The sequence below is a fragment of the Diorhabda sublineata genome, chromosome 5 (genome assembly GCF_026230105.1).
Source record: "Diorhabda sublineata isolate icDioSubl1.1 chromosome 5, icDioSubl1.1, whole genome shotgun sequence".
Classification (NCBI taxonomy): Eukaryota; Metazoa; Arthropoda; class Insecta; order Coleoptera; family Chrysomelidae; genus Diorhabda; species Diorhabda sublineata.
The window spans coordinates 22,271,518-22,280,374 of record NC_079478.1 but is presented as its reverse complement, the minus strand read 5'-3'; positions in this window follow the sequence as shown (position 1 = coordinate 22,280,374).

The following is an 8,857-nucleotide window of genomic DNA, read 5'->3' as shown; positions in this document are numbered from 1 at the left end:
AAAAACTTTACTACCGTACAAGCACAAATTTGAAACATTGGGTTTTTTACCAAAAAATATTTCCTAAGGTGTCTTTCTTTCAATTGTATTAGTTATCGTTCGATTAAAAAAATAAGTCACTGTACACACTATTTCATCTAATATGTACGTTTACTTCGTCTAATAAACGAAGCACCATATTCATAATCATTTTATTAGAAGTTCTGCTGTTCCATTTAATTCGTGTACATACATAATTTATAGCTATGCCTCTTCCTTTTGCATAGCTATTCAAATATTCCGTGCCATTATCACATCTCAAAAAATTAACCCTTTTTCCAAAAAAATTTTCAATTTCATTCACATACTTAACCAATCATACACGTCTACTTTCGAATTGATGACTTTTGCACCTGAAAATAGTACGAAAATGTCAACATTTTTTGATGGTTGGAGAAAAACATCATTATTCATCTCACTTTTTCACTTTTCATAAAATATAAACCATTACTTTTGACGCCTATTGCTCTTACTTTACTTTGAAAATCAATAATCCCAGCTACTTTTCCTTTATATATTATCGTATTATTTTCTGTACCTTAGCTAACACTTATTAAATTTGACTTCATATCTTTAACATGAATCACATTTTTCCTATTTACTAAATGTTTTTGACCAAAAGCATTAAAAAAGCTTTTGACACCAATTTTTAAGTGTACTGAACTGAAAAATTTTATTCCAGCCATCGGCCATCCCTTGTTAAAAAAATAGAGGCTAAAGAATAGAAATTTGACATTTTTGGATTTACGTGTCAACATATTATAAATTTTATTTGAAAATATATAAAGAAAAAATACTACTAAATAGTGAAAATAATATGTGAAAAATATATGAAATTGATTCAGTGGAGTTATGAACAATTATAATTGTTGAATGACGTAACCATAAGTAATTATTAATTGAAAATTCTATAACTATTTGGTTATGGTAAAATAGGGTAAAAAAGGATCAAGGGGTGTTAAAAGAGCACGGAAAAATGTTGTATAAATAGTTAGTTTATCCTAACCTAAAAACACTGACCGACGGCTAATTCCACCTTTCATATATTTTAATTACCTCCCTCCAACACCCCCACAACCACAAGTCAATAGGGGGTGGCGGATGATTTCTAGATAATTACCTTCATTTTTATTGTGGTCCGTACAACCAATATCTAAAAGCCATTGTATTCCATTACTACTTACATAATTTAATTCAACATTGTGGCCTCATGGTGCGCAACCGTTGTATCTCACGCATTGTTTCTGTCTTCACTTTTCTGTTCTCGTTGCTGGTTGACACAATGCGCTCTTCTCACGCGCTGACTGCCGAAGTTGTCATGCGCTCTTTCGGATGTGCAGAGTTCGCCATGTGCCTCTCTCCCTCCATTTTTACAATTCTTTTGTATATGACCTGCTTAACTGCAGCCATAACAAATTCGCTCCTGCCAACTTTTATTCAAAGTACATTTGATTCTCTTTCAGGCTTTACACCTTTTTTATTTTTGGAATAAGCCATTTGAATTTTACTTCTAACGTAATCGGCTGTTTGATCTTTTGACGAGTCAATTAGATCACTGATATAACTAGATCGAGCAGAGTATTCAACCTATAATTTTCTCCTTTTCCGACACTTTCGCACTTGCGCTTTTCAAGTCGCTTACACATTTTTTAAAGTCACCAAAAAATGTCACCGGCTTTCGCCATTTTCTATCACACGTGCTTTTCTTCGTACACTGGATACTGTCAAATAATTTTAATGAAACAATACACTTATCAAACCACGCTCTGCTACCATGTTAAGGTACGTGATTAATCAAATAAATCACTCGTGATAAAAAAGCATTATTACCTGTTAATAAAAAAATAAAAGAAACATCTTTATCATCGAACATCTGACATAGAACTGGAACTTGGAACTGTTAAGGCACACGTTGTGCGCATGAGCTCTTCCATCATACAAGAGATCATGCGCTCTCCGTACAACGATACACATGCGCACAAATATAAATGTTCTGTCAACAAAACCAAAAACATGTAACTGGGTGTCCCAGAAATTGCACGCCAGGCTGACACGGGAGGTAGATCAGCTTTAGATCTATCAAATAAAAGCAACATGACCTCAGTAAAAGTTTTTTAGTTTTCGAGATATTAACAGGTTTTTTCAGAAAATCTCTACTTTTTGCCCTATTTTTGTCTGTTATGGGCATAAAAAACCTCTAATTTATAATTCTTTTTGGTTGAGACAACCCAGTATTCATTTTAATAAAAAGTAGCACGACATTAACAAAAAAACAACTCATTCTTACCTTTTGTTTCAAAGCGAAAACCTTAACTAAAGTTTGGTTAGCGACTGTGAAAAAAAATGTACCAGACTGAGTCAGAAAATGTTCTTAAAAACTAGCCTACTTAGTGCTCTTTAAAATATGGTATAATATTCATAGCTTTTTTTTACTAAAAATTAAATAATATCAAGTATAGTCATTGAAGTCGTACTACTTTCGCAATACTTCAAATAAAAAATAATACGTAATACAAAGTTAAGCCGACTTTTGTCTTCAACTTACAACTTTTTAGTTACTGTAATCGCTTTTTAGTTTAGCAATGTCTAATAGAGTTATCCATTATCCTTTTATAATTGTTGTTGTAGGCTGGCATCAAAATAATTTGGGTACAGAACATAGGGTTGTATTTTTTTTATTTTCATTAGATTTTACAATTACAACATTCAAATAAATATTTACCATTCAGAATTTACATTGAATAAACTATTATAGCAGATTTTCAAAATTTATGCCACCTGCTCTTATGCATAACCTGCATCTTCTTAAAAACTGTGTCTTTAAACGTCCTAAACTTAAATTAGTAATTTCGCGAGCTGCTTCATTGATTCGTTGCCGCAATTCATCGACCGATCGAAATTGGTTTACTGTACACTTTATCTTTTAAACATCCCCAGTAGAAAAAGTCCAGTGGGCTTAGGTCTGGGGAGCGTGGGGGCCATAAAATTGGTCCTAGCCGGCCAATCCATCTTCTTGGGTATGTGTCATCCAGATAAGCTCTAACTGCGCAGGCATAGTGAGCAGGGCACCCATCATTCTGCAGCCACATTCTTCTTCTTGTCTCAAGAGACACATCTTCCAAAAGAATGGGTAGATCATTTTGTGAAAATTCTAAATACATTGCTGCATTAAGGGTAGCAGGGAGTTCGAATGGGCCAAGTATTTGCCCATTGAGGATCCCCGTCAATAAATTTATTTTAAATTGGTGCTGCGAACGGTTTTGTCTTACTTCATGCGGATTTTCTAATTGCCAACTGTGAATATTATGTAGATTAAGATACCCATCTCTTTTACAGGCCGACTCGTCGCTCCATAAAACGTAGTTGAAAAAATTTGGGTCTTCCTCATGCTTCTCCAGCATTGTACGACAAAACGATACACGTTTTGTATAATCACTTCTTAACAGCGTTTGAATCCTTTGAATATGGTACGGGTGGTATTCATACCTCTTCAAAATTCGTTGCGCTTGCGATTTAGAAATGAAAGTACGTCGTTCGATTACCCTTAATGAAGTAGATGGGTCCTCCGATACTTGTTCTAGTACAACCTCATCCTCTTAAGTACTATGTGGTCTTCCTTGAGAACTTCTTTGGCCAGGGATTCTGCCTTCTCGGCAGGCATTGACAGTGCGAAGAATAATCTCATGGGATGCTCGCCTGCGGTTAGGGTATCTTTCCGAGTACAATCTCGCTGCCAATCAAGCGTTATAACTCACGTTAGCACGTGAAGAAACACTTCTTGTCTCACCATAAATTAACAACATGTCTGTGTACTCACTAGAGGTGAAAAGCACAGGTTGTTCATTTGCCATCTTAAAAGCAGTCTAAATCACAAAGTAAATCGAGTCCACTAAGAGCGCTAAGTCGTCGTTATGAAACTGTATCCAATAAACTAATTCCAAACACTAGCAAAACGGAATCCAAGTTAATGCGAAGTTATCGTAAAAATGCAAACCGAAACCAAGACAAAGGAATTAAAGAACACGTGTGTAGCACTAAACACAAGGAGCAGTACTAAATTTACCCTGCGCCCCTGCGGTGCAGTGGGTAGGTATTACCTCTGATCCTCTTCGTAACGTCGTTACCGACCGAACAATGAGTGTGAGCGAGATAGTCAATAAATGTTTAAGGTCATTCAGTTTCTCAGTGATATGGAGACAAAAGAAGGCTGCACATTCAATTAAAACTATTATTTTTTAGTTTCTTAATTTCGAAGAATTACGACTTCAATGACAAAACGTGGTATTATTCAATTTTTAGTAAAAAAAAACTATAAATGTTGTACCATTTTGGAAGGAGCATTAAGCAGGCTAGTTTTTAAGAACATTTTCCGACTCAGTCTGGTACATTTTTTTTTCACAGTTGCTAACCAGACTTTAGTTAAGGTTTTCGCTTTGAAACAAAAGGTAAGATTGAGTTGTTTTTTTTATTAATGTCGTGCTACTTTTTATTAAAATGAATACTGGGTTATCTCAACCAACTATTAGTGGTAGCCCAGAAAAAAAAGAATTATAAATTAGAGGTTTTTTGTGCCCATAACAGACAAAAATAGGGCAAAAAGTAGAGATTTTCTGAAAAAACCTAAAAGTGTTAATATCTCGAAAACTAAAAAACTTTTACTGAGGTCATGTTGCTTTTATTTGATAGATCTAAAGTTGATCCCGTGTCAGCCTGGCGTGCAATTTCTGGGACACCCGTATACAAATCATTTGAGATTAAACAGTGCACAAGGTGAGAAAAAATAGTGCCAAACATACAAAAAGTTGATACCCATATGAGAAAAGCAATACCTGCCAGAGTTAATAAATCGCATTGAGATATTTAGCAATAACTAGTGACTGTTTTAGCAGCATAGAAAGTCACTCTAGAGTGCCTAAATCTTCTATATCCCTGTTTTTACCATTGGTATTAGATGCTATTTAGAATGCATTGGAGGAATTTAAAGAGCTGAGTACAATTAAAACACAAATCACTATTAATTAACAATTTTTATTCCAAAGAATATTTTGATTTTTTCTGTTTTTTTCATATATGTATGTGTAACAGATGTCATTAATTTTTTGTTGACGTACATCCTAAGCTGAGATTATGTATAATGGGTTAAATTACTGCATTTCGCCCATCTTTATTTTATAGTCTTTCAATTTGACATTCGCACTTCCTTCGCTTCGTAAAGCTCTACAAACCACAGAGTGTCGCATTCACAACACTTCTTTTTTTTTTTCGAAGAAATTTTCTTTTCACTTATTAGTCCAAGTGAATTTGAATAATAGGGCACGGTCCTATTCCATTCAGATTCGTTGCCGATTCCTTAGTGCGCTCGGATAAGTTGTAGTCGTCAAAATTCACTTTTGTACGAGTCTAGAGTCATGTAAACTGTCGAAGGGAAATAAAAATATCTCACGCTCTCTGGAAAGCATACGAAGCATATTTTGACAGTCCTCTTCAGCATCAAAACAAGCCATGGGCTCCTCACGTTGGTGGTACAGTTATTGTGAAAGCAATTTTAAATTAAGCGGTAAATCAAATATAATCAACACATTTATTCTTATTTCTATATTTTAGTTTGGTATCGAGATGCGAATTGCACAAGACCAGTACCTAAGTTACCAAAAAAAATTATGCATAAAAGTATCTTATCCCTTAGTTCTAATAGAAGTAATACCGATAAAGAGTTTCCACCTACACCATAACAACCCTAACACCCTTATATTTGCCAATAAATAAAGCAGAACATTTAGACTCTCGCTAAAAACAATGAAATTTACTTCATATTATTAATATCTCGAATCAGAGGACTACGAATGAACCATTCTCGACGTTTTTTACAAGAGCATTGTTTTTGCACTAATCCCAGTTAGCCCTATGTCGTTATTTTTCACGTCATATGACCAAAAAAATACGTACTGGTAACGTAAAAATTACGTAATATTACAGCCCATCGACGTCTTCCATAGACGTACTATTCACGTTAGTTTTGCCAGCAAGGGTACCTACTATATTAATGCTTCTAAATGTTCTTGATATTAGGTATATTCTGTTTTAAAACTTAATTAAACATTTTTAATAATTTTTGAAAGAATAATAAAAATTGATATTGGAGATAACAGATGAAGGGACAGTTTCTGTCTTCTTGGTTAGCTGATGTGAATTGACGAGTGCAATCCAGTTATTCTCGTATTTGGTAAACTCGATAATAATAGAATAATAATAGAAGTGGGTTTCATATAATCATTATTATAAAAAAGTAGGGTTAAATTTACCATAGAGAAAATTAATGAGTAATAAATGCGATATTATTTGGATAAATAAAATACTTCACTTCTATGACTTTATGTCATTTCACCACAAACATCAATGTACCACCAGCATATAAAATAAAGTCATCAACATGGAAACAAAACAAGATATAGCAGCAAAATCTAAACTGAGCAATTCACAGGAGCCGAAGGCGAAAGAGAAAGAGAGAAATTCGTTGGAAAAATTTTGGGAGAGATGAGGAAATTTTTTTATAGAGAGGATTCATTGGAATTAGCCCTGATATAGGAGTTGATCCTCTGCAGGGCTGTGGTTGTGGTCATTGGTTTGTGATTACATAGCTTCGGGCTGAAAAAAGTAAAGCAAACTAACGACCAACCTAGGTTTGAACGAATAAGATAACAGATGAAAGCTAACATTCTAACAAAAAACGGTTCTTTCCAGGTTTGGAGATTTATTTTGTGATTTTTTTTGTTCATTATTTAATAGGAATGCGGGTAGTTATAGGGTGGGTACAACTGCGGCTGCATTATACTCTATTGTCGGCCATGTAGATGAAGGCATGGTACACTTATTTTATAAGATTTGGATATGAAATAATATCAGAGAATAAAATATTTAATTGAAGCTGAAAAAATTTTATCTAAATATTCAATTGATCATCCCAAAAATTTCAAATTTTTAACTATTTAAGAAAACGATTTTCATTAGTTTTCAGTTGTGACCTCATAGGTTTAATAAAAACATTGAACAGTGCGTGTGTTGTTATATGATGTTATGTGCTGTTATAATACAGTTTTTATTTATTAGTTACGTATAAATAAACCCTTTTCTATATATAAAAATGAAGTGAATAAACCTTTTTTGAGTTGAGTTCTTACATAATTACATAATCACGTAAAAAATTGAAAGCATAATAAACTTAATTACTATAAATTTTAAAATAAGTTAAATTTGAATTTTACTTACATTAAAATGATCCTAGCAAGGACAATTTCTTGGTATCACTTTATCAGGTGTTCAAGTTGTGGTATTTTTACATCCTGGCGCAAAACACAATTTATGTACCATTTTTCAAATTAATCAAGTTAAATAATAACACTTATTTTAGAATAACTGTCGTATTTACTTTGTATCATGTTTAGTGTTTATTTTATACCTATGACGTCACGCAATATGGCAGCCCTTGCTGAAATGTTTAAGTTACCTATAAAATTTATGAAATTTTAATAATTTTTGTCCCCATATATATTGATTGAAGAATTAAAAAAATATATAATAAAAGCTGTATATAAAGTATCCAAAATCATTTTTGTACCAATGACAAACATGTGTTATTAGCTACACTGTATTTCGACAAGGAAAGTCAATAGTTGTCGTGAAAAATGTCTGCAAACAGCGAAATCTAAATTAATCGAGTCAATTTTATAATTACATTGACATTAGAGGGATTCAAGAGTAAGTACTTAATTCCTACAAACCAAACGTTCCCATCAGAAAGGCATATTTGCCAAAGTTTTCTGCCCCCAAATTTATAAAACTAATTATACTGAACACACTGTAAACAGTTTACCTTTAGTGACTGAAGACGATAACTTATCGGTTATCAAAACGCCCGTCAGATAGTGTAATTGTGAGTGTTGGTGTAGTAGTTGTGTAAACAGTATGTTCAGTATGAATATCACCAACGGTTCCAGATATTGCACCTTGAAAGAAAGAAATTTTATTATGTACATATGTAGCACGAATTAATAAAAGAGTCGAAATTAAATATATTTATATTATGTGCATATGACACGACATAATCACATTATGTCGATAACATGAAAAATGATATAATTAGTGGTACATTCCACTAAGCGCTCAATGCGCCAGAAATACTTTTTTGGGCGTTCCACTTAGTGACTGCGATGACCCATGACGTCATGACTAACGTTCACGACGACCATTGTCAAGAGGTGGGTCGAAGTGAGCGTTGGAAAAATTTCGGAATTTTTAAAACCGAAGAAAAGCAGATTGCAATCGTTAGAATCTATCTCATTATTTGATGCGATAGGGGATATTATAAGTAATTTGGAAGGATTCTTCTGATGCACCACCAAATATTTTAATATGGAAGCAGAAGCTATTGTGATTTTACTTAAATGTAAATCAATTAAACAAGCCACTAAAAAATTCAATGACCTACAAACTGTAACTTAACATCTTATCCTATATCTTTATTTTTTCTGTTTTGTCATTTGTTAATATTTATCGCAACGCTCAAAACGCCTCGTAAGTCATTTTACATTCCATTTCCACTACGATTATATCGCTCTAGACTAAGTGGAACGGGAAAGATCGTGGTCGTGAGTTCTTGGTCACTTCACATTGCCGACTAAATATCACCTAGTAATGACGTGAAAAAGACGATACCGTGCTACCTGGGGCAGGAAAAGTAAGTGCAATGAAATTGGCATATACAGAAAGCTGAAAAGCAGTTTAATTACATAACAGAAATAAATTCGCATTTTTTCAAAAT